The sequence below is a fragment of the Perognathus longimembris genome, chromosome 14, assembly GCF_023159225.1.
Source record: "Perognathus longimembris pacificus isolate PPM17 chromosome 14, ASM2315922v1, whole genome shotgun sequence".
In the NCBI taxonomy this organism is placed as follows: Eukaryota; Metazoa; Chordata; class Mammalia; order Rodentia; family Heteromyidae; genus Perognathus; species Perognathus longimembris.
In genome coordinates this window covers 39,086,275-39,112,920 of record NC_063174.1, presented here as the reverse complement: position 1 = coordinate 39,112,920, position 26,646 = coordinate 39,086,275, and the positions used below count along the sequence as shown (strand labels likewise).

Genomic DNA, 26,646 nt, shown 5'->3' with positions numbered 1-26,646 from the left:
AGCTTCTCAATGGTAACAAAGAAGAGGGTCCTTCTGAATGTAAGGAGGGAAAAGAGAAGATTTTAGATAGTAAGTTGAATGGTTCATGCTGCCCATAACCCCAGAAAGGGTTGGCACCATCTTGGAGCCAGGGGCTGCCTTTTTTTTTTTTTTTTTTACTTTCAGCAGATAGGTTTTTATTGTGTTGAAGCTCCAAAATTCCAAGTGGTTCCTAGTAATTTAAAGTAAAATTGATGGCGTTTTGCGATCTTCTATCCCAGAGCATCCATCCAGGCAACCAGCTACCTTAGCTTGAGGTGCCTTCATCTTTGCTGCTCACCTACAGATCGGAAAACAAGAATCATTAATCATGGTTAAGAATGCAACAACCCCGTGATTATTTCCAAAATAGTAACCTCAGAAATAAAATGGAATGGTTTATGTGATATCATTGTATCTCATTTGGTGCCTCTTTGATATTATGTGATCCAGTTTTAACAGAGGACAAAAATGATTATGGGGTGAATAGTAGGTCAATATGGTATCCTTTATGGCTGAATCCAATTTTGTCTGGCTCCATCTTGCATCAGGTTTCATGGCAGAAGCTGGGATCCTAGATGTCTTTGTCTAGGTAGGTGTCTTGTCTGAAACATATGCTGATTAGCAAAAAATGATTGCTTTTCTCAGGGTTTAAGAAGGTATTTGCCTTGTTGGAGGTGTGGCTCAAGTGGTAGAGCACCTGCCTAGCAAGTGAGAGGCTCTGGGCTCAAACCTCAGTACCTTAGAACACAAAAAGTAAAAGATGTTTGCCTGGTGACACTCTGACACCCATACATCAAGACAGTATGTATTGATTCATTGGTATGTCCTAATGTAAACACATTCTCATTGGGTACATATTATTGACAGGCATTGTGTTACTCATGAAAAACATGAATGTGATGATCATCACAGTTCCTACTCTATTTTCCTAAAGGTTGGGGATAAGAGGAGGAAAGGTGGGGAAGAGAGGAGGAAGGGAGATCTAAGGATAGAAAAGGAGGAAAGGAGAGAAATACATGTATTGGTACTGCAAAAGGAGTAAGCAGAGAGCTTGGAGAGTGATGAAATCTCTGAACATGCATTATTTGAGCTCATAATGTAAAGAATGCTGGGGTAAGAGTGAGGATGAAGTGTTTCATGGATAGAGAGCCGTAAGGAGTCAAGGAAGTATCACATCCTCCGAGCCCTACAGTGGGCCGTGAGGCCGAAGCTCCAGGAGAGATTTAAGGTGAGGTAGCAGAGATGAGCAGAGAGACCAGACTGGCATAAGACCCCATCACACTGAAAGTGAACTTGGAGTCTATTCTATAGGAGGTGGAAAGCCTCAAAAAGAATTTAAGCTGGGAATGACATCTGGTTTTTACTGTAAGAAGGCCAGCCTTGAGAGCGTCTCATATAAAGTTACGTAAATTGTAACTATTTCCTTTTCCTTTCTCCTGGATGCTATACAGGAGCAATAAAGAGAATGAAGGGGGGAAAATCACTACAAATTTAATTTTAACTATACTGAGACAAAAATATAACTTAAAGACTTCAAAATATGCTAACAAGATGCTCCCAAAGCAGTCAACATAGGGTAGAAAGTAAAAGAGAAGAAATATAGACCTGTAAGAATGTTCAGGGATGTCAGATCTAAGATACCTATCCTAAGAGTGAAATGCTCCCAAACTTCAATCTGTCTCTTACTTGCAATGAAAAGATGGAGGGAGAGATGGTGACAAATGATGGCTTGGGTTAAGTGGGTCAGAGACCCAGTGGAGAAGAGATGCACAATGAATCACCCAGGCAGCCATATTTGCAGAGAGCAATCTGCCTACGAGGCAACTGATCAAAGAAAGCCCTTGGATTTTAAAGCCTAGATTTTTTCATTGATCTTCCCAGAAAGAATATCCTGAAAACCAGCTTCAACAGAACTGCCTCTCATCTAATAATAAAGAAATGGAAATCTTACGTCTACTGAAGATATTATAAGAAGAAGCATGTGGTGGCTTTGCAAAGAAAAAAATACTCTACAGTAAAAAAAAAGTCTATCTGCAGATATGGAAAACACAGCACAAATTATAATGACAGAGTTAAAGCCAAACATAGCTGTCACATCATTAATATAGATGACTTAAGTTACTTATTAAAATAAAAATTCTTTTAGATTGGTCACAAAGCCAACCCTACCTCTAAATATACATCTGAAAAAAATCAAATTTTTGCAGCAAAGTTGGAAATGGAAGTTTGTGCTAAGGTACTGTAGACAGATGCAAACAGAAAACACAAAGGTCATCATCTTAAATACAAGGTAAGCTAGAATTTAGGCCAAAAAACATTAAGCAGAGTAAAGAATAAATAAGATATAGCATACTTAAATAATTAACGAAGTACCTCTGAGCTGATATACAGATTAGTGGCAAATTGTGAATCCTAAAAACTAGAAAGAACCATGCCTTCTTTTCAAATGCCTAGGAGCTTTTCATATATACACACGACCATAGATTAAGTCCACAAAGTAAATTCAACAAATTCCAGCTGCTAAAAATAGTACAGATAACATTTCCTATTCAAAGGCAATAACATCACAAATTGGAAACAATCTGAAAGCAAATTGTTCAGTTTACCTTAACATCTAAAAGGAAAATGTAAACAGAAATTGCAGACTTCCTCAGGGAAAAACAGAAACAAAGATATGTCACAGCTACGGGAAACAGATAAAGTCAGTGTTAGATGAAAATAAGTACATTTTAAGAAAGAAAATTAAATAAGAAGCCAGGTGCCATCATCCCAGTCAGGAAGCTGCGAACGGGAGGGTCAGGATCCTAGGCCAGTCCAGGTAGACAGCTCTGAGATCCTTCTCAACTGCTTGCTGGGTATAATCACTATTTCTTGTTCTCTACAGAGAACTGTGATGTGAGGCCAGGCTGGGAAGAAAAGCCTGTGAGATTCCTTCTCCACTGAAGGAAAACTGAACTGATGGTGGTGGCGTATGCCTGCAATTCCATTAACCCTGGGAAGTCTAAAAGTAGGCAAACTGAGGCTTAGGCAGGTGTGTGCACGAAGTGAAACCTTATCCTAAACATAACCAGTGAAAAACAAGGCTGAAGATGTGGCTCTGCAGTATGACACCAGACTAGGTGGCTTACGGTCCTGATGTCAAACCCACAGTATTACATGGTTAAATAAATATGAAAAAATGAATTAGGTGTCTGACTCATAAAGTTAAGAAATGAGAAAAATAAACTGACATAATACAGAAGAATAAATTTAAACAAAAGCAGAAATAGGGCCAGAGTATAGTTCAATGGTATAGCTTTTGTCTCGAATACACAATGCCCTGAGTTCAGTCTTCATTAAGGCAATCAATCAATAAATAAATAAAAAGAAGAAACTGATGTTAGAAAGAAATAGCAGGAATTGAAGCTGTGGCTTACTTGGTAGAATGTCAGCCTTGAGCAATATAGCTCAGGAACAATAACCAGATCCTGAGTTGAAGCCCCGGAACCCACACAAAGAAAAAAAAAAAAAAGAAAGAAAGAAACTTTCCTCATCCCCTCAGACCTTGGTAAGGCATGATTTGTACTCCACCAGTGGTTCACATCTGTAATACTAACTCATGAGGCTGAGCTGAGGATCACAGTTAGAAGCCAGCCTGGTCTGGGAAGTCTGTGAGACTCTTATCTCCAATTATCTACCAAGAAGTCAAAAGTGGGGGTGTGGCTAAAGTGGTAAAACAGTAAACAAAAAAGAAAAGGCCCAGGGACAAGGCCCAGGCCTTTACTTTAAGTCATAGGACCGACACTAAGAGAGAGACAGAGAGACAGAGAGACAGAGAGAGAGAGAGAGAGAGAGGAAGAAAGTAAAAAGTAATCTCCATAAGTAAACCACTAATCCCTCTGAACACATAGAGAATGAAGAAGCATAAGAGGAAAACAATGACCAAGTCTAAGAAGAGAAATGTTATATATTAACATGAATGAAAATTTCCTAGCAAACTACAACTTAATAAAACTCAACTAGAAGAAAGAGAAAATCAAAATGGTCCTGGGCTATAGGAAAAAGAGAGAAAGTTCACAAAATATTAGACCCCCCCCAAAAAAAAAATGTTGGCATGAGGAATTCTACCAAACCCATAAAGAACATACTTCTATGGAAAACTGAAGATAGTATTCAAATTATTTTTAAGAAGCTACCATGATAATAATAAAAACAAAACCTATCACAGCTTGTATAAAACCAAGTCTAGATCAATCTCACATAGTCATTCATTTCAAATTCACAGCCTATTTGACATTAATTCATTATGACCAAGTTGGGTTTGTTCCTATCATTCCCAGATGACTCATTGCTAACCAAACTACTATAACTTATCATATTAATAGCTCTAAAGAGAAAATTATGCAATCTTCTCAAAGATGCTGAAAGAGCATTTGACAAAAATCAATTAACTGCTCTTGATATAAACAAACAGTAAAGCAGGAATGATGGATGTTTCTCGACATAAGGTATTTATTTTATTCCAGAAAAAGAATTAAATAGAGAACACTGTTCCATTTGCATAGCTATGATCAAAATACTGGACAGAACAACCTTATTTGGGCTCATGTTTTCAGAGGGTTCAGTCTGTAGTTGTTTGGTCCCATGGGCTTGGGCAGAACAATGTAGTAGAGGAAATGTGCGATCAAGGAGCTTCTTTTCCTCATGGCAAACAGGAAGCAGAGTGAAACATTAACAGGAAGGAGCCAGAATAAAATACAACTTTAAGGACATGCCCTCCCTCATGACCAACTTCCTCCAAGCAAGCTCCACTGTTCTACCTTACTACAGTAGTCTATTCAAATGTGAATCTGTGAGTTACAACATTCATTAGGTCAGAACCTTTATGATCTATCTCTGGAAATACTCTCCCTGACACACCCCTAGACGTGCTTCACTAATCTCCTGCTTGTTGCTTAATTCAGTCAAGATGAACTATCTCAGCAATCCTGAGTGGCACTATAACTATGCTGGGTATCGGCCATTATTATTTAACATTATCCTATAGATGTTAGCCAGGACAACTAGAAAAGGTAAGAGCCCAAATTCCAGAACACTAAAAAGGAGACGCTGGTATTATCATTATTTGAAGATACTTAAGACAAAAGTTATCCATAGTGTTACATTTACAGTTATCTTTAACTTAACAGTTAAATCAACTGAAAAGTCATGGCTAGTAATGAAAGTTTCAGCCTTATGTGGGTGGCTCACACTCACTTCCTAGCTACTTGGGAGTCTGAGAATGGAAAGATTGTGGTTAAAAAAATTCGTAAGACCCCTTCTCAATCCACACAGGGCACAGTAGCATGCTCTTGTCATCTCCAGTGAGGTGGGAGGCTGAGATCGGGAGAATTGTGGCAGTTCCAGGTCAGCCTGGCAGAACAGTGCAGAAGACTCGGTCTCGGTGGAGGGAAGCTGGGCACAGTAGCCTACACCTGGGATCCCAGCAAGGACAAGCCTAACCAGTAGGTGGATTAGGATGCAGGTGCATATGAACAGGAAGCAAGATCCTATCTCACAAATTATGAGAAAAAAACAGGTAGGACTCAAAAACCAGGTGCAACTCAATCGTTACAGCACCAGCCTACTAAGTGCAAGGCCCTAAATTCAAATCTTAGCACTACTCAAACACATTTTTAAATGAGGAGACCCGTTACCAGTAAGTAGCTCACGCTTATAAAACTAGTTACCCAGGAAACTGAGATTTGAGGATCATGACTCAAAGCCAGCCTAGGCAGGAAAGTCCACGAGACTCTTATCTCCAATGAAACACCAAAAATCTGGAAGTGGAGGTATGGTTCAAGTGGTAGAGTGCTGGCCTTGAGCAAAAAAGCTCAGAGAAAGTACTCATGCCCTGAGTTCAAGCTCTAGGACACACACACACACACACACACACACACACACACACACACACACACAGAAGGTAGTACCCTACTTAAATAGAAAATAAATAAAATCCATCCTTTTCCTTTTCACTGTGGGCTACTAATCACCAGATTATGAAATTACATGCTCTGGAGTTCAATGGCACACGATGGTGCAGGAGGCAGATGTGCTGTAACAGGAGACTGGCTGTCACAGCCATTCTAATCTGGTTTAAGCCCAGCCATGGCTCCAGAGCATAGTTGCCAAAGCTTGGAATGAGTGTGAAGCCCACAGCTGCTACCAAGGAGTCCCATTATCTTGGGCACTTGAACCCTTCAAATGAAGGGAGGACTAGGGATAGAACTCCATGACAGCAAGCGTACTTTGTGCTGCCATGGCCCTGGACTCCATCCCCAGCATGCATTAGTAATGCAATATATATAATACATATCTATCTATCTATCTATCTATCTATCTATATCTATCTATCTATCTATATATATATCATTAACACAATATACCTGAGAGTTATGAACCTTAAATGAAAGAGTACACACAAATGCTTTAGTTATTGTAATCATACCTACGCATTTGTGAAGATTAAAGTCTAGAATGCATATAGGATGAATACTCTTTGCCCTCTACCACATTCCTGCCCCTACCCAACTGCCCCCGGAGAGTGGGCTAGCGAGCATGTCCGCTGCATAGAGGTCATCAGTGCTGCAAAAGGAAAATGCGACACTATGTGGATGCTAGTTAGGGAATATATATATATATATATATGAAAGTTACAAGATTTTCGAAGGAGAGAAAAGAAAAAGCCACAGGAAGCCTAGACACAATGCAAATGGTCACTTATTGGAAACTCAGGAAAAAGTGTGCCAAAGACCAAAAATATCAGATACTCCAAACCAGCAAAGTCAAAGAAAGTGCCACAATGAAAAGAACACTTTGGAAACCTGAACAAGAGCCCAGGCGCCCACAGCGCGGGGCAGATGAGCAGTATTCTGAACTGAACATTGACATCCTGTCCAGAGCGATAGGCAGATGGGCCCCAAAGATGGAGAAGAGCACTGGGAAGAGAGCCCATAGGCCATTGAGAACCCCGTTAACTATTTGTGGGGGAGGAAGTGACCATAGCAGGATCTGCCCATGGAGTGGACCCCCATGGCCGCTTTGGCAGGTTAGAATAGGAGGGCAAAAGCCAACTGGGCACAAAGGGGACACTGACAAGCAGTCACCACCAAGCCCATGTCTGCTCTCTTGGTCACAGAATGGCAAACGCAGGATGTAATGGCTACCACTGTGGGGTTTTTTAAATAGTCTAATGAATGTCACAGTAACTTCTGAGGAGACTACAGAATGGTTCCCCGGAGGTACTGTAGCACTGTGGTTTACAGCCACGGAAGTGCAACCCCATACACTCAACACAATGTATCCAGTCACTGCCACCACATGGTAACTGGAAGAAACTCTAGGCTCTTATGACTGTGTCAGAGAACATTCCCTAAATGGCTTTTCCATGGCAGAAGATGATTGGCCATCTTCTTCTTTATTCTCCCTTCAGAGTTATAAACTCAGAGGCAGCGAACAGAGGCTCTGAAATACCTTCTGACCTTTTCCCCATGAACTGCCAGTCCCTTGTCCCAGTCTCAAATGTCCTATCACTAGTTATCAAATTCAATGTGATTAAAAATAGCTATTTTTTGCTCTAGTGTTGAAAAAGAGATTGTGTTGTGAGAGGCAATGCAATGAGTCACTTTTATCATCAAAGTCAACCATGAAATCGTTCACCCATGTATTCTTTTACCTTTGCTACTTGGTTCTAAATGTTCTCAATCTGAATGCGTGCCTTCTTCCAGGGAAGCTAGTTTATGGTTATGGGCTAGTCCCAGCCTTCTGCTTCCTCAGAAAAGGTTATTCAAACTACTGGAGTTTTGTTAGGATGTGCTTTAGCTTGATTTGGGGGTTTGGTCTGTTTGTTTGTAGGTTTGTTTTTTGTGCCAGTCTTGGGGTATGAACTCAGGTCCTGCTTGCTGAACCTGAGGTTTTGTGGTCAAGGCTAGCACTCTAACCACTTGAGCCACAGTTCTACTTCTCCAGTTTTATTTTTCAGTCCTGGAGATTGAGCCTAGGGCCCCCTGCTCTTTGCTACTTGAACTCCACCCCCAGCCCCAGATCACTGCTCTTTACACAGTTTCTACACTGATTTTTCACCAGTAGGCAAACATAGATAATGATCCTAACTAAGATCTAGACTTAAGCCTCTGAGGACAAGTGGGACAACAAATTATGGGGTGAACACTGCCTGTCCTGAGCTCCGACCACACTCATGTGGAAGCCTGTGCTCATGGTAATCGAGCTCATGCTCCACAGCTCCTAGACATCATTTTGCAGAAGGTAAGACAGCTCCTCCCAAACCCTAGCAAGTGAACCTGTGGTAAGAACTCTGAGCAATTTAAGAAGTATAGGACGAACTTAGATGCTTAAAACCTGGGGTTCATTGTTACAGAAATGCAAATAAACCTAAATTTCTTAAGTCTCATGGAATGCAACTAATCAATGAAGAAGCATCATTGCAATGACATTTACAGATCAATTGTGCAGAGTTTGGATGACTCTTAGAAACTCTCACGGCTGACAAGAATGATTTTGAGGGTACAAATGATGCAGTGAAGGACAAATAAATAATTGCTGAAAGCTTCTTTGAAAGACAGTCTAGGAATCACTTAAGCGAATATTTGGTTGAGCCCCACACTGTGGATCTGACTGAATGGATCTAACATGGGAAGAGAAAACCACACTGGAATAATGAATCTTAAATGTTTAAGATGAAGCTGAGCACTGTTGGTTCATGCTTGTAATCCTTGCTACTCAGGAGGCTGAGGTCTGAGAATCATGGCCTGAAACCAGCCTGGGCAGGAAAATCCATGAAACTTATCTCCAATTAACCACCAAAAAGTGAAAAGTGGAGCTGTGGCTCAAATGGTAGAGCACTAGCCTTGAGCAAAAAAGCTTAGGAACAGTGCCCATGCCCTGAGTTCAACTGGCACAAAAAAAGAAAAAAAAAAACTAAGCTATTTGAACATTGTACAAGAGACTAACCAAAGTCAACTCCATTGTAACTTCTGGTTGGACTAAAGCCTTTAATGAATTTGGTATTTCACCAGGCTTGTATTGCATCATTCTAGGAAATATATAGGTGAAAATGTTGGCAAATTCCTGTTGGTCAAGCTAATGGGATGTTCTGTGAGACACATGAGTTCTCCAAATAGATGTGGGGTGCTGACACAGGGTGCTAAGTCAGCTATTCATCAAGGATGCCACTAAGAAGCCGCAAGGCCACATGACATCAGCTATGATTGTTCACTTTGGTTTGTCCTGAATGGCCACACTGTCATGTGAACAGGGAAGTTTACATATGACATGTTTTCTGTCAGTATTCCCAGATTGAAATCAAGAAAATCAAAGTCATTCCAGTTTAAAAATGGTGAAAGAGGTGACACTGAACAGATAAACTGACATGTAGAATTGAAACCCCTTTGTACAACTACATAAAGGTAACATAAGAAAATACACAAATGAGATGATTCTATTTAAAAATAGAATCAGGGCTGTGGGCATAGTTTAAGTGGTAGAGTACTTGCCTACCAAGACTAAGGCTATGGGTTTGGTTCCCAGTACCACATAGAAAAACACTATCTCCCCCTCAGAAACAAGGTTTGGACACATCTTCACCTCCAAGTACTACCTAGCATTAAAGAAGTATTAGTACTAGCTCTTCTTAAGCTCTTCCCAAATGTAGGAAAGCAGAAGCTACTTCCTAACTCATTCAATAAGGCAGGTGCTATCCAGATATCAAAACTAAGCATAACACAAGAATAGAAAAGTACTATAGGGTACGAGTGGCTCATGCCTGTCACACTAGCTATTTAAGAGGCTGAGATCTGAGGATTCTGATTCAAAGCCAGCCTGGGCAGGAAAGTCTCCATGAGACTCTTATCTCCAATTAACCACCAGAAAACTGGAAGGAGAGTGGCTGAAAAGAATAGAGGACTAGCCTTGAGCAAAAGAGCCCAAGGACAGCACCCAAGCACCAAGTTCAAGCCCCAAAACTGACAAAAAAAATAGAAAAGTACAGACCAATGTCTCATAAATATGAACACAAAACCCTTTAATAAAACACTAGCAAACCAATCCAGCAGCACATAGAAGGAATTATAAACCATCATAAATAAGTTGTATTCATTATAGGAAAGCCAGGTTCATTTTAAGTGAATGTAATACAGAATATCGTACAATAATGCCAAAAGCCATAAGATTATTTCAATAAAATGTAAAACAAATATTTGAATAAATCCAAACCTCTTAAGTTAGACACACAACAAACTTGGAATAGAAAGAACCTTCCTTTTATCTTAAAAATAGCACCTATTAAAAAAAAACCCAAAAGCTAACTTCCTGTTTACAATTAAAATATGAACTGCTTTTGATGCTTTGTCTTGCCATTTCAATTCTCCTTATTTTAGGGGTTTTATACAGGGAAGCTGGGCAAATAAAAGTAATAAAAAGCATCTACATTGAAAAGAAAAGCTATCTCTATTTGCAGATGGCCTATTATATAGAGAAATCCCTAAAGAATTCATTAAAGAGGCAGGCACTCATGGCACACACCTGTAATTCTGGCTACTCAGGAGGCCGAGATCTGAGAATCACAGTTCAAAGCCAGCCTTAGCAGGAAAGTCCATGAGACTCTTCTCTCCAATTAATCACAAGAAAATCTGAAGTGGCACTGTGGCAAAAGTGGTAGAGCACTAGTCTTGAGCTGAAGAGCTCAGGGATAGCTCCCAGGCCCAGAGTTCGAGCCCCACAACCAACAACAACAGCAAAAAAGAATTCACTAAAGAACTATTGGTGATAATGAGTTCAATAAACTTCCAGTATAAGATCAATATTCAAAATCAACTATATTTGTAAGCAATCACATCATGTATTCCAAAAATAAATTAGCCATGAAGTTTCATTTATGATAGTATCCAAAAATAGAATAGTTATCAATAAACTTCACAGAAGTTTTGTAAAACCTATATTTTTTAAACTATAAAATATTGTGGAAGGAAATGAAATAAGTGGAAAGACATTCCAAGTTCATGGATAAGAAGATTTGATTTTGCTCATATAGATATAGCAACACTCTCCAAATTTATTTACAGATTAAATGCAATTCTTATCAAAATCCCAGCTGGCTCCTTTGTAGGATTTAAAAACTGTTCCTAAAATTGGGATGGAAATTCAAGAAACTCAAAATAGCCAAACAATCTTGAAAAAAGGAGAACAAAATTGAACATTTCCTGATTTTAAAATAGATGTACTTGTCAACAAAAGAGAATTGCATTACAATGTTACTTGACTTCAATCTACTGAGATACTTTAATAAGTTAACAAAAAAAAAGTGGAGTGGGGGCATGGGCTTAGTGGCTTATGTCTTAGTGGCTATTCCTAGAATCTTTTAAACCCCATAAACAATTGTGTGCTGACAATTAAATAATATAGATTAAATGAAAAAGTTCCTAGAATGACAAAAATTACCAGAACTAACTCAGGAAGAAATAAAGAAGCTAAAGATACCCTGTAAGTAAGAAGATTGTTACTAATTTAAAAAAATAAACAAAAACAAAAAACTTGGAGTTCATTTCACTTAGCATCATCTTATGTGTTCATATGTACATAGCTAGTGAGTTATTGTGATCTTTTGCTAGGACTATCCTAGACGTGTACTAATTATCCAAGTTATAGAAATAAGTGGTTTACCATTGTCATTATTTTCAATGTACCATCAGAAATTATGCCTTTTTACCCAAGGATTTTACCCCTGATGTCACTGTTATTGATTTCAGCACCCTTGGTATTGTATATATATTTATTGGAACTAGGATAGGGAAGGGGAACATCAAAATGGAGAGACAAACGGTAAAATGTGAACCAATGCAACAGTACTGACAAAACTATATACAATAATCCAAATGTACAACTCATGGGGGGGGGAATTGGGAGAGGGGGTAGGATTGAGAAAAATGAGGGAGGAGGTAACAAGTTTGATAAGAAATGACTGCCTTACATATGAAACTGTAACCTCTCTATACATCACTTTGAAAATAAATAAATTTTAAAAAAAAACTACCTACAAAGAAAAGCATAAGCCCCATACATCTTCACCACCAAATACTAACAAGCATTAAAGAAACATTAATACTAGCTCTTCCAAAATATAGAAAAGCAGAAGCTACTTCCTAACTCAATAAGGCAGGTGCTATCCAGATATCAAAACTAAGCATAACACAAGGATAGAAAAAGTACAGCCGGGTGCTGGTGGCTCATGTCTGTCATACTAGCTACTCAAGAGGCTGAGCTGTGGATCATGCTTCAAAGCCAAACTGGGCAGGAAAATTCATGAGACTTTTATCTCCAATTAACCACCAGAAAACTGGAAGTGGTGGTGTGGCTCAAAATGGTAGAACACTGCTAGCCTTGAGGGGAAAAAAGCCCAGGGACAGCACCCAGGCCCCAAGTTCAAGCCCCAGAACTGACAAATAAGAAAAAGAAAAATAATACTCTTTCCCATAAACAATAGCAGAACAACTGGCTATCCACTTGCAAAAATAATGAATTAAGACCACTAACTCCTGGTATATATAAAAATCAGTTCCAAGTGGAACAAAGGCCTAAATGTCAACACTGAAACTATGAAATTCTTTAGAAGAAAGCACCAGTCTAAATCTTCTTAACTTTTGATTAAGTAAAAGGTTCTTCACTATGACACCAAAGGCACGAGTAACAAGAAAAGTTAAACTGGACATCATCAAAGTTAAAACATTTTTTTCATCACTAGCTGTACACCAATGGCTCACACATAATCTTAGTTACTCAGGAGGCTGAGAGCTGGAGGATCATGGTGCTATGCCAGCCAGAGCAAAAAAATCTGTGACTCCATGCCCTCTCACCCAGCATAATGCTGGACTGGAGGTGTGGCTCCAGTGGTAGAGCACAAGTCATGAGTAAGAAAGTTAAGCAAGAGTGCAGGTCCTGAGTTAAACACCCCTCTGCCCCAGACAAAAGGAACTTGTATCCAGAATGTAGCAAGAAAAATAATGCAAGGGAATAATAACTTCATTTTAGAATGAGTGAAAGAGCTAAATAGGACCATCAGCAAGGAAAATATATCAATGTCAATAAACACATGGAAAGAGGCTCGGCATCATTGGCCTTCAAGATTCAACATCAAAACCAAAAGCTGAACTGTGGTGGGCTCACACCTGTCATCCTAACCACTCAGGAGCCTGAGGTAAGTATCATGGTTCAAAGCCAGCCTGGACAAAAAAGCCCATGAGACTCTTTTCTTTAACAAATTACTAAGAAATAGCTGGAAGTGGCATTGTGGTTCGAGGTAGAGCATTAGCCTTGAGAAAAAGAATCTCAGAGACAGTGCCCAGGCCCTGAGGTCAAGCCCAGGACTGGCACAAGAAAAAGCAGAAAGAAAACCAAAACCAAAATTGAAAAGTACTTCATACCTACTAGGATAACTAAAATTAGAAGTCAGATTCTTAAAATTGTTGGGTAACGTGTGCAAACTAAAACCTTCCTACACTACTGGTAGGAATGCACAGTTGCAAATCTCTTTGGAAAATGGTGCAGTTCCATTCCTAAGTATACACACAAGAGAAATGAAAACATGTGTCCACACAATATTTATGTGAAGATGTTAAAAGCAGTATTACTAATAATAACCTCAAAGTGAAAATAGCCGAATAAATCTGTCAACCGATAAATGAATAAACACAATGTAGTATGTATTTTAAATGGAATATCAGTCATCCATAAAAAGAAATTATACTTGAATGAATTCTAAAAACATTTGTGCCAAGTGAAAGAAACATAAAGACCACATTCAAAGGAATCATAAAGTAAAATATCCAGTACAAGACACAAAGCATATTAGTGGTTGCTAGGAGATGCAGGTAGAGGGATAAATGAATACTGAAGGTATGGAATTTCTTTGATGAGTTGACAAATAATCTTGCCATAAGAAATGGTTATGCAGCTATGAAAATATTCTTAAAGCTCAGAATTGTACACTTTTTACAGTGTCTTCTCTATGCTGGAAAGCACTCCCCACTTGAGCTATGCCCCCAGCCCTTTTTGTTTTTATATTATATGCATAAAATGTATGTTGGTTAGACTTCCTGTCTACATCATTCCCTCTCCACCCTTGTCCTCCTCTTCACAAACCAATTTCAACAAGCTTTATTTATTTTAAAACAGGATTTCTCTACTAAATTTTCCTGGGCTTGCTTCAAACTCATAATCCTGCTACCTATGCCTCCCAAGCAGCTAGGATTAAAGGCAGGCACCATAATCCCTGGCTTTGAATTGTACACATAAAAAGGTGAGTATAATGCTACATACACACACACACACACACACTTCTTAGTCTCCACAATCATGTGAGGGCCAGTCCCTTATGAAAGAATAGGAGAAACATTTGAACTTCTTGGTATAGGCAGAACCTTTCTGAGTAAAGTTCCAGGAGTTCAGCAAACCTCAGCGAAAACTGGCAAGTGGGATCACATCAAACTAAGAAATTTCAGCATGGCAGAAATTATGTCCATAGTTAACAAGCTAAAAAGATAGCCTACAGAATGGAAAAAGATCTTTGCCAGCTCTACATCAGAGAATTGCCTAATACCCAGAATATAAAGAGCTCAAGAAATTAAATCATCAAAAATTCAACAACCCAATTAATAAATGGGCGAATGAGCTCAATAGAGGAAGGAGTCTCAGAAGAAGAAGTAAAGTTGACTGATGAATCCATAAAGAAATGCTCAACATCTCTGGCCATAAAAGAAATGCAAATTAAAGAACTGGGGAAGGGAAAGGGAATATCAAAATTGAGAGACAAAGGACAAAAAGACAAACCATTCCAAAAGCAATAATTACAAAACCATTTGGTGTAAACCAACTGCATAACTCTTGGGGGAAGAGGGAGAGGGGGAGGCAGGAAGTGGGGGAAAAATGAGGAAGGCGGTAACAAGTTGAACAAGAAATGTACTCACTGCCTTACATATGAATCTGTAACTCCTCTGTACCACACTTAGACAATAAAGAAAACAGATTATAAAAAACAACAACACTGAGTTCTATCTTATCTCACTTAGAACTGCCATCATCAAGATAACAGATGCCCCCACAGATGTTGAGGGGTAGGAACTCTAATACACTGTTAGTGAGAATGTAAACTACAGCAACTCCTCTGGAAAGTAGTTTGGAGATTCCTAAAAAAAAAAAAAAAAAAAAAAAAAAAACTAAATACAGAACTACTCTATGATCCAGCCATACCTCTTAGACATTTATCCCAAATATTACAAATTAGGACACTGTAAAGTCACTTGCACAACCATGTTCATTGCTGCACTATTCACCACAGCCAAGATATGGGAACAGTCCAGATGCCCCTCAATGGATTAATGAGTCAAGAAAATGTGGTATTACTTATCTACTAGGAAAAACATTACATAATTTGCAACAAAATGGATGGGACCTGAAAAAATTATGTTAAGCAAGTTTAGTCATCCCCAGAGAGATGAAGGATGCATGGTATTTTCCCTCATGTAGAAGCTAAAACTAATTTACAAATATACAAGTAAACATATGGGTTGTATACAAATATATGAACTATTACCCAAAATATAGTATTTGTAAGGGAAAATTCAAATGGCATAATTCCTTAGAAAATCTCATAGTCCAATAAAGTGAATTCCATGAAACTGGCACTTGAAAGGTAGGGGTGGGGGGTCTCAAAGATAGAGAGGTAGACAAATGAAGAGAGGAAGGAGAGAAAGAACCATAATATTCAATGTATATCTTATGAAACTAGGAAACTTGCAGGAAAAAGTTAGGTTGGGAGAGATGGGGAGAATAATAAAAGGGGTGACATCGGTCAAGATGTGTTGCACTCATAAACTGATTTCTTCATTGGTAACACCTTTGTACGCCACTTAAACAACATACAAATACAATTTTTTAAAAGTTTGGCTAACACAATCTGTAGTAAACAAGCTGGAGACCCAGAAAAAGCTGATGGTGGTCCAGTCCAAGACTAACTGCCTAAGAACTAGTAGAGTCAACCTACAAAGACAGAAGGACCAAGGGCAAGAAAAGAGAAAACCCAGCTCAAGAAGAGAGTTAGTTCACCCTTCCTCATCTTTTTGTTCTATTTGGGCCCTCAACAACCAATAAATGGTTACTTTCTTACTTGGTTTCCTAATTCAAATGCAAACCTCTTTCAGGTTTGCTTCCCTGACATACCCAGAAGTAAGGTCTGAGCTATCTGGGCATCCCTTAGCCCAGCCAAGTTGACACTTAAATCAGCCAACACTGACCCTCTTTACCTTAGAGCAGGTGGGAGCCAAGGGAGGAGGAGAGAGCCTCTGCCTCTAAATGTGGCTGGAGTTTTCACTATTTTGTGGAATCAGAAATCCTAATTTCTGAGATGTGATTGGCCTGTATTTGTGACTTAATAGGACTTGATTTTTCCTTATCTGAGAGTAACCAAAGGGGGAGGGGGAAACTTGGGGTTTGCTCGGTCACAGCTGCCTGTGGCAAATTGGAGCTGAACCCTAGGGGTGAGGTCATCAATACAGCTGCTTTAGTCAATTCATTTCACTCACTGTGTCTATTATGTTATAGGTTGCACTGTATAGCTGAGTCCCCTGTAGGCAAAGGACATGACCATAGTAATTGCTGAAGTTGGGGTATGGTTTGAAAGTTTCCCCCTCAAGTGTCAGGGGCTGAAGGCTTGGTTCCTAGTGTGGCAGTACTGAGGCCCTTTAAAAGGTGGGGCCTAATAGCAGATTCCTTTGTAACTGGGGGAGTATTTTCAGAAAAGACTGTGTGCCACCAGTCTCTGGCTTCCTGTCTGGTAATGTGATCTCATGCTGCCATGTGCTCCTTCCATGAGGTCTTCCCTAGAGCTGAGCTAATACAATAGCATGCCCTTGGCCTCCAGAACCGTAACTGCAACCTCTTTATAAAATTAGTCTGTCTTAGGTATTTCATTATAATAATAAAAAGTGAACAACCATAATAACTCTCTAGAGCTTTATATGTTGTTGTTTTGTGTGTGTGTGTGTGTGTGTATGTGTATGTGTGTGTGTGTGTGTGTGTGTGTGTGTGCATGCATGCCAGTCCTGGGAACTATCCCTGGGCTAAGGCTAAAGCTAGTGCCCTACAACAGCCCCACTTCCAGCTTTTGGGTGGTTAAATGGAGATAAGAGTTTCACGGACTTACCTGCCTAGAATGGCTTGGAATCTTGATTTTCAGATCTCAGTTTTCTGAGTAGCTAAGATCACAGGTATGAGCCACTAGTACATGGCTAGAGCTTTCCTTTTTACACAATTCTTCATCTCTGAATTTAGGTGGGCCAGATTCCTTGTCTGAAAGAATCCTGTCAGACTATTTCAATGCTTGCAAGGAAATACGTACTTTTAATACTCCTTTAAAATGACCAATCCAGCTGGGTGTGGTGGTTTTGCACTTAAAATCCCAACATTTGGGAGGCTAAGGTTGGAGGATTATGAGTTTAAGGCCAGCCTTGAACTACATGGTGGGACTCTCAAAAAGAAAAGAGAGAAAGAAAGAGAGAGTGATCCTTCATGCTACCTCTGCCTATATTCAAATCTGAACTTTTCCTTTCTTTCTCTGACCTTATTCAAAAACAAAGCATAGAGCATTTTCTAATAATATCTCTTTTAAATCAAGAAGTGCTTGTAACTATTTTCTTTTTCCCTTTCCCAATTACAACGTTCCCTTTTCGATCACATTCAACATTATCTTGGTTTAATATCTCCCCCTTTTCACTGTATTCCACAGTAATTTCCTAAGGGAATGTCAAGTCCTCTATGTTCATATCTCTATTAGCTTTTAAGTCTTCTTTCACCCTCAACACTTGTAGTGCAGTAACTCAATTATTTCAAGGGAGATTGGAAATGGAAACCTAGCAGCAAAGACTATTTATGTTTGCGTGGTGAAGTGGAGTTATTGCCACGGGCTTGAAAGTTTTGTAAAAGAAAAAATGAAGAAGAAGGAGGAAGAAAAGAGCTTACTCTAGGGATACAAGAAATAAAAACTAAAATTGGGCACTGCTGGTTCATAAATCTCACACCCTCCCAGGCCATGAGTATTGCAGACTGTTATAGCTGACTGTTAAGTATCCTTGTTGTAAAGTTTAAGGTCAGGATCTAACCTCAACAGAAGTTTACACATAAGTTACATATTTATATGCTAAGAGGAGCCCTAAATACCAAGTCTACATAGTTTAAAAAAAAGCCAAGTCCATCTCAGAAAACTGTGCATGTCAACAACCTAATAGCCACATGTGCTAGTCTAGGCTTATGATCACATAACTTGGGAAGCAGAGTCAGCAGGTTCTGAATTCAAGGCCAGCCTGGGTACATATCAGACCTGCAACAAAATACCAAGGGCTGGGGATGGCAGTAAGTGCCCAGCTGCAAGGGGCTCTGAGTTTGCTCTCCAGCACTGGAAAGAAGGAAGAAGGGAAAGAAGGGAAGAAAAAAGAAAGGGAAGGAGAGAGGGAGGGAGAAGAGAGGAAGGGAGGGAGGGAGGGAGGGAGGGAGGGAGGGAGGGAGGGAAGGAGGGAGGGAGGGAGGGAGGGAGGGAATGGAAGGAAGGGAAGGAAGGAAGGGAGAAGGGAGGGGAGAAGGGAGGGATGGAGGCTTTTAATTTCACATAGAAATCACAGAGGTGTTTTTTTTTTCTTTGGGGGGAGCAAGAAGGAGGGTGTGTGTGTGCCAGTACTGGGGCTTGAACTTAGGGCTTGGGTACTGTCCCTTAGCTTTTTTGTACTTAAGGCTGGTCTCTAGCACCTGAGCCGCAGCTCCGCTTGTGGCTTTTTGCTGATTAACTGGAGATAACTGGCCACCATCATGTCTTGAAATTCGCAGTCCTTTTGCTTTTTCTCTACTTCTGCGAGAAGCATGCTGTACAGAATAAGGGGATGTGAAATACTGGAGAGTACAGCCCCATCTAGTGGTGACAGTGCCACCCAGCACCAGCACTGTCTGTCACCAGGAAATGCAAATGTTTATGTGTCTCCATCTTGGTGGTAAATGTTGGCTGGTTGGTTGGTTTTGACCACTGTATATGGGTCCAAACCAATGGACTAATCCAACCCACAGGCAGGATTTTTATCAGAGTGGCACAAGCTTGCAATATCTGCTAGATACACTCAAAATTTTTGTAAAGCTTAGCTGAATAGTTGTAAATAAATACTGAAGCTAGAGGACTGTCTGATGCTCTTTTGTGTGTGTTATCTGTGTGTTTGTGTATTTGTGTATGCATGTATCATGAAAAAAATGCAGGCTAGCCCTTCATCTGGCCAGAGAATTGTTCACCCTGGCTCAGTCATCCATCCCAGCTGCCCTATAGCCAGGAGCTCGCTCACCACAGAAGCCACTCAAGGGCGAATTGACAGCTGCAACGCAAGGTGAGTGCTGATGTGGGACTCACATTGAAGTCCATTGCTGAGATTCCCTATCCAGCAACTTAATGAAATCCGTGGTAGTAGTTGACTCTTGACCAGAGGCCACTGGACTGATATGTCTTGCATCTCTGCTTCTCTGCTGTGTGATTTCTAATCTGCGTGAGGTCTGAGGATCTCAAAAATTAAAACTGATCCTTAAGATGTATCATTGGAGCACCATATATGACTTTAAAAAATCAGTGGCAGGACTCAAACTCAAGTCCTTGCTTAGCTTTTTTCCGGTTACAGCAGGTGCTCTACCACTTCAGTCACATTTCTACTCTAGAATTTTTGATGGTTAATCAGAGGTAAGAGTATCAAGAATGTTCTTTCCTTGGGCTGTCTTCAAACCAAGATCCTCAGATCGCAGTTGACTGAGTAGCTAGGATCCCAGGAGTGAGCCCCCAGCTCCCATTTAATGATTTGTGGAAGGCTATCCAGATATACATTGCCAACTTTATATCCATAGGAAGTGTTAAAATGTAACCAAACCAGACAGGGAAAGAGGAAAACCACATGGAATTCAAATAGACACTGTTTAAGATAGCACCCGGAGTCAGGCACCAGTGGCTCATGCCTGTAATCCTAGCTAATCAGGAGGCCGAGAGCTGAGGGTTCCTAATCATCCCAGGAGAAAGCCCATGACACTCTTACCTCAACAAACCACCAAAAAGCTGCAGGTGGAGCTGTGGCTCAAGTGGTAGAATGCTAGCCTTGAGCAAAAATGCTTGGACAACCTTCAATGCCCTGAGTTCAAGCCCCAAGACCAGTACAGAATAATAATAATAAATTGTGGTCCGGACAACAGGAACAAGATGGCAAAATTTAGAAGATAGTAAGTCAGGAGATAGATTAACAGAATCCATTCCAGCCGCAAGACACTGAGTAGAATACGATAGGAAAGAACTAAATGAAAAATTTCAAAGCAAAGACACTAACTGCAATGCTACTCTATTGGAGCAGGGCTTTGTAAAGGACTCAGATTAGTAAGCATCATGGGAAAACTTCCCAGGGCATCTGCAGCCCTGAACTTCTTCAACGCAGCCAAGTCTTTCTTCATGGTTCTCCATTATCTGCCTTGAATCACTGCACTGGCAACCTCGGCCTGTCACCTGTAACAGCTGCCTTTAGTCTTAAGAAAGCTTTATTCTCACAAAGAGAGAGTGAACAGGACAAATCAAAAAGATTAATGTTTTCCTATTAGGAAGAGATAGGGGCCAGGGGCCAGTGGTTTTACACCTGCCATTCTAACTACTCAGGAGGCTGAACTCTGGAGGATTGTAGTTCAAAGCCAGCCTGGGGGGAAAAAATTACTTGATCTCCAAGATGACCAGCAAAAGGCAGAATTTGTGGTGTGGTTCAAATGACAGAACACTAGACTAGCAAATGTGAGAGAACCTGAGTTCCAACTACACACACACAAACACACACACACACACACAGAAACACAGAAGAAGAAGAAAGGCCTGGCTAAACATAGAGCTCCCTATGACCCAGCAGCCCCACTTTTGGTCATCTACTCAAAAGACCACAAACAAGAACACACTAAAGCCACCAGCTCAACAATATTCATCGCGGCACAATTTGTCGTAGCTAAAATATAGAACCAACCCAGATGTCCCTCAGTAGACGAATCGATCAGGAAAATGTGGTACATATACACAATGGAATTTTATGCCTCTATCAGAAAGAATGACATTGCCCCATTCGTAAGAAAATGGAAGAACTTGGAAAAAAATTACACTAGGTGAAGTGAGCCAGACACAAAGTAACATGGACTCTATGGTTTCCTTCATAGGGAATAATTACCACAGGTTTAGGCTAGTCACAGCAGAGCATCACAAGAGCCCAGTAGCTATACCCTTATGAACACATAAGATGATGCTAAGTGAAATGAACTCCATTTTATGGAAACGAGTGTTATATCACTGTTGTAATTACTTTCAACATGTCATGTAAAATCGTAGCTTCTATTGTTGATGATCCTCTTGTATCCCCTTCCTGTGGTTGTCCCCGCACTATCACTGTATCTCATCTGAGTACACTGGATACTTCATTAGAACTAGGTATTAGAACTAGGGAAGTGAAAGGGAATATCAAAATCGAGAGACAAAGGATAAAAAGACAAACAACTCCAAAAGCAATACTTGCAAAACCATTTGGTGTAAACCAACTGAACAACTCATGGAGGGAGAGGAAAAGGGGGAGGAGGGAGGGGGGAATGAGGGAGGAGGTAACAAACAGTACAAGAAATGTACCCAAGGCCTAACGTATGAAACTGTAACCTCTCTGTATATACTGTTATGCCCAAGTCACGAGATGACCTCCAAGAAGACCACAGAGAGCCAGACATTCCGAAATGCAAAATCAAGGCTTTATTCAGGCAAGCTGCAGCTTGGGTCTTGTCCCACACACCGACGCAGCGGAGATAGGGAGGAGGACCTGGGCTGAAATCTTACAGGGTTTATAAAGGCAAAAACCACAAAGTTATAGCAACCAGGTGTTTAAGCAAGATTAGGGTTCGGGCACAATTCTGATTGGCTCAGGAGTAAAAACATTCCAGGGTGGACAGAAGTTACCAAAACAGTCCTTCGGGTTGACTGGGTTCTGACAACCTGCCCTGTTGGGTGGAGTATTTGGCGGCCTGAGTGGGCTCACAGTGCTTGTTTATCTTTGGCTAGCATGGCCATTTCTCAGACCTTGTGCAGGCCCAAGGTTACAGGCACAGAGTGGGGCCTGGCTGGCTTTAAGATAGCTTTGTTTAAGGAATTTACAGCTCAACAGTTTCAGCACAAACAAGTCTAGTTTTTACAGTCCAACATAAACAACAAGATGGCTATGGTTTCAAAATGGAGTCCCTGCTGCCTCAAAATAAGATTTACCTTCACTCTTCATATATCACTTTGACAATAAATAAGTAATTATTATTATTATTTTTTTTTTTTTGGCCAGTCCTGGACCTTGGACTCAGGGCCTGAGCACTGTCCCTGGCTTCTTCCCGCTCAAGGGTAGCACTCTGCCACTTGAGCCACAGCGCCGCTTCTGGCCGTTTTCTGTATATGTGGTGCTGGGGAATCGAACCTAGGGCCTCGTGTCTCCGAGGCAGGCACTCTTGCCACTAGGCTATATCCCCAGCCCAGTAATTATTATTTTTAAAAAAAGAAGAAGAAGAAAGGCCTGGATTCCCTCTCCAGTACCAAAAAAATTACATTGTGAATTTTAAGTGTATAACTATTAAGAGAATCTTATAACTTTATGGAAACATTTAAAATTTGATAGCCAGTGGATTTTCTTTTTAGATTTCAGTGTTAGGAAGTTACATGTTTATTTGTTTTGGCTTTTTTTTTAAGCTTTCGAAATGAAAATGGATATATTAAATGTATAAATAAATTTTTTAAGATTGAAAATTAACTGGCTTACGTAAGACATAATAACATAAGACATAAGCTGAAAAGGTTGAGGAAAATAAACTAGGCTTTTGAATGTGTTATGTTAATAAATTAACTATTTTTAAATCCCAGTTGGTGGAGAGAGCTGGGGAGCTCATAGAAATGTGGCCGTGAAACAAAGCAGGGCCAGCAGGGAACCATGACTCTACTCCTCTTCATCATTAGCTTTGTGACCTTTAGTAAGTCTACCTCGCTGGTCCTTATCTTTTCAAATATGAGAGGTAGCCTAGTCGCTTCCTAAAGCCTCTTCTAGATCTAACATTCTGGAATTCCTAAGACTGCTTGGTCGGCTGCCATCCCTCTTGACATAGCTGCCTCATCTTGATAAGACTCCTGTTCGAGCTGGGGGTCATGGCTCACACCTGAAATCCTAGCTACTCAGGAAGCTGAGATCTGAGTATCATGGTTTGATCTAGGAAGGAAAGTCTGGGAGACTTACCTCTAATTAATGACCTAAAAGTTGAAGTGAGGTTGTAGCTCAAGTGATACAGCATTGGCCTTGAATGAGAAAGCGAAGGAACAGTACTCAAGCCCTGAGTTAAGCTTTAGTACCAGCACAAATGAAGAATCCTGCTGAGCTAATCTCAGGGACTCTTGCAAATGAATGACAGGGACCCTTCTAGCATCCTACTTGTTTATCTTTAAGCTTTAAGAAAATGCTTCCTTCCTTAACCACAGCTAGGACAAGAAGGAAAGTCCTAATCAGGTAAAGCTTTACAAACTCCAAAACCTTCTGACTCTTCTTAGCCCCACGAAGCTCAAGAGGAAAGTCAAATTTTCACTTAGACTGTGTAGATCTACAAGCTAGTTATCTCTACAGAATCCTCACACACCCCCTGACAGAGCCACTGACAGACAATTCCACTCCCAGCTGAGTCAGATCAAACCCTAGTGCCACCAATAGGAAGGAAGGGAGGGAGGGAGGGAGAAAAAAGAACGCGATGGCTGATAGTTAGTGGGATTTAATAACAGGACACACACTGAGAAATGCATGGATGGTTGAATAAAGGTGAGAACACTGTAGAGTTAATACATAAACTAAGACATCACTACAAAGCAAACATGTAAGTCCCATGAGACGATAGTCTTATATTCAGTCTGCTGTAGAGATATGTGTTTGTATTTATATATTAGGGATCATTCTCATAGAAATAGGAATTCCCAGCCTCTGAAAAAGAAATCTGAGTTACCTCCTGGATACCCCAAGCCCAGGAGAGCAGCAACCATCACACCTGCCCCGTGAGTTTCTCACCACCTGGCTTTCCGGGATGAGAGCTCCATTGTGCTGCCCGGCTGGCGATGCTGATGGTTTGATGTCTTATGACAAATGAATGGCTAGGTTGCTGTGTGCTTGGCTATCTGCCACTGGCAGGTTTGATTAATGTGAGTCAGTGCCTTGAGTTGTTTCACTTCTCAACGGGGCAAACCAAAATTGGGCCTATGACACTTCTTGAGCAGGGGCTCGAGCTCTGCCCGCCTCCCTGGCGAGATCCCGCCTCTGCTGACGCCCTCAGCTTTCCAAATATCTTTCCAAATTTCTCAAAGCCCAAGGAGCACATTGCCACGTGATCTCTGAAGGGCAGGGCCATCACTCACCAGCTGGGCCTCAAATAAGACAATGACCCCACTTAGTCAATGATCCAGCAGATGCCTGGAACCCCTCTTCGTGCTCATGACTGTCCTTGAAGAACTGGGCCTCAGATGTCCCCCAACTGTCTTATGCAAAACAAAAGCCTGTGGAACAGTCACCCCCGCCTGGGTCCCCTTGCCAGCTCTTTGCAGCTTCCTTCATTCACTCTTTTCCCCTCTCAGGGAAGGCTTGTGACCTTGATGGCCCCGCTGCTTGCTTCCTTGTCCCTGTGATGGAAGGAAGGTATCTTTCTGTTCCCCCAGGAAGGATGGCCAGATGCCCTCTCCCCTGGCAGCCCCAGCTCCTGCTTCATCTCGGCAGGAAGGGGCTTTGCAATCACACACTTATTCTCTCTCTTCTCACATCACAGCTGAAGCAATCATTTAAATAGCATCTTTTCAGAAGAAGAAAACCCCTCTGCTTTCAACACAAGCAGAAAGGAAACCATTGGTTGCTGCCTACAAGGTGCTAGCAGCATGAACTTGGCCTTGCTTCCTGGGCTAGCCATCTGTGCTACAGCAGCTTCTCAAGACCAATGTCAGCCTTTGTGAGTCATGCAGCAGGACAAGGAGGGGCAGGCACTGAAGCTAGCAGGCGTAAGGGGGACTCAACCTTCATTTCTGTGGCCCCATCCCTCCAATGGCCAGTACAAACCTCCCTACCCTTCCCAGGCAGACTGCTTCAGTCCATTAGTTCTCTCATATTCTCTCTCTCTCTCCCTCTGAAAGAGAAATAAATGTTGGAAACTGTCTACTCTTTGGGAATGTTCAGAAGAAAACACCTAGGATGTATTCTACCTGCAAGAGGCAAGTCTACCATGTTTATAGATTCTTCTGGAACTACCAGGGTTGATGGTTCACCTATGGTATGCCCTGGAAATCTCTCACCACCCATCCGAAAGCCAAGAATGAAAATGGCTTGGAAAAACAGCTTCTGGGGGCTGGGAATGTGGCCTAGTGGTAAAGTACTTGCCTAGCATGCATGGAGCCCTGGGTTCGATTCCTCAGCACTGCATAAACAGAAAAAAACAGAAGTGGCCCTGTGGCTCAAGAGGTAGAGTGCTAACCTTGAGCAAAAAGAAGCCAGGCCCTGAGTTCAAGCCCCAAGACTGGCAAAAAGAAAAAAGAAAAGAAAAGATAAGAACTTCTGTCAGCCTCCAGGATACTTGCTCTTCCGTTTCTGTCGGGTTCACTAAGGTTTTGTTTCGAAGGCTCCCTTTCTGACTTTCCATTTGTGAGTCTGCGTTCCTTCGCAATGCTTAGAACTCAGTCCTTGCCTTGTTTGCTTGAAAGACCCGGAACCAAGAACAACACTAAGTCAAGGGACTTGGCATTCCAAAGAAGTTGAAACTTTTTTCCCTGAGCCCTTCAAACCTTGATACCCACAAGGCCTCAGAGCAATGGTCTTGTTTGCATAGGATAAGATTACCCTGCCTCCCCACTCAACATTCTACACGCTCTATTTAGCAGCAAGGGATCTTGCAGTAACCTCCCATCTATGAACTATCTCTGGTTTCAAAACTGATTAAGAGGCCTCACTTATCCAAGGTATTTAGCAGGGAGCTTAGCCTCCTTAGAAAAAGTTCACTAAAGAAGCATGGTCATTTTCACATTGAATCATGGTTGTAGGCACTGTTGAATAGTTTCCCCTCCTTTAAATGACAGAAGCTGTCCTCAGTGGCCAGTTTAGCTGCTTAGATGAGTTGTCACTTAACTCCCCCCTCCCCGCCTCTAGCTGAGAACCAATACTATTCTTTCCATGGCTCCCACATCCACGGTAAGCCACACGCTGCTCCTCCTGAAATTCCATCCTAGAAGGCAATAGCCAGAACTACGGCCACTTTCTCACAGGGATGGCAGAGTTGTTCATCCACCAGCAGCCTCTGCCACGATCTGTAGCACCATCATAATGACAGCCAGAACTGCTCACCAATGCTCAGGAGGAGATTTGATTTGACTCCAGCTGTGGCCTTGATGACAGAGGCTAATGTCCACCCACAGCTGCTATTTTGAGGTATTATTTAGAAGGTATTATGTCAGCCACAGACACCCTGCAATGGCTAGGAGAG

At 41.1% G+C, this 26,646-nt stretch overlaps 1 long non-coding RNA gene across 1 annotated transcript; it reads right to left on the bottom strand.

Annotated features, from left to right (window-relative positions):
• Positions 1 to 201: 201 nt before the first annotated feature.
• LOC125363629 lies at positions 202 to 11,336 on the bottom strand. The gene is made up of 3 exons (XR_007213255.1): positions 11,326 to 11,336; positions 7,992 to 7,995; positions 202 to 290 (listed from the first exon to the last, which is right to left on the bottom strand). It is a non-coding gene; the product is annotated as an uncharacterized LOC125363629 (long non-coding RNA).
• Between the last annotated feature and the right edge of the window lie 15,310 nt (positions 11,337 to 26,646).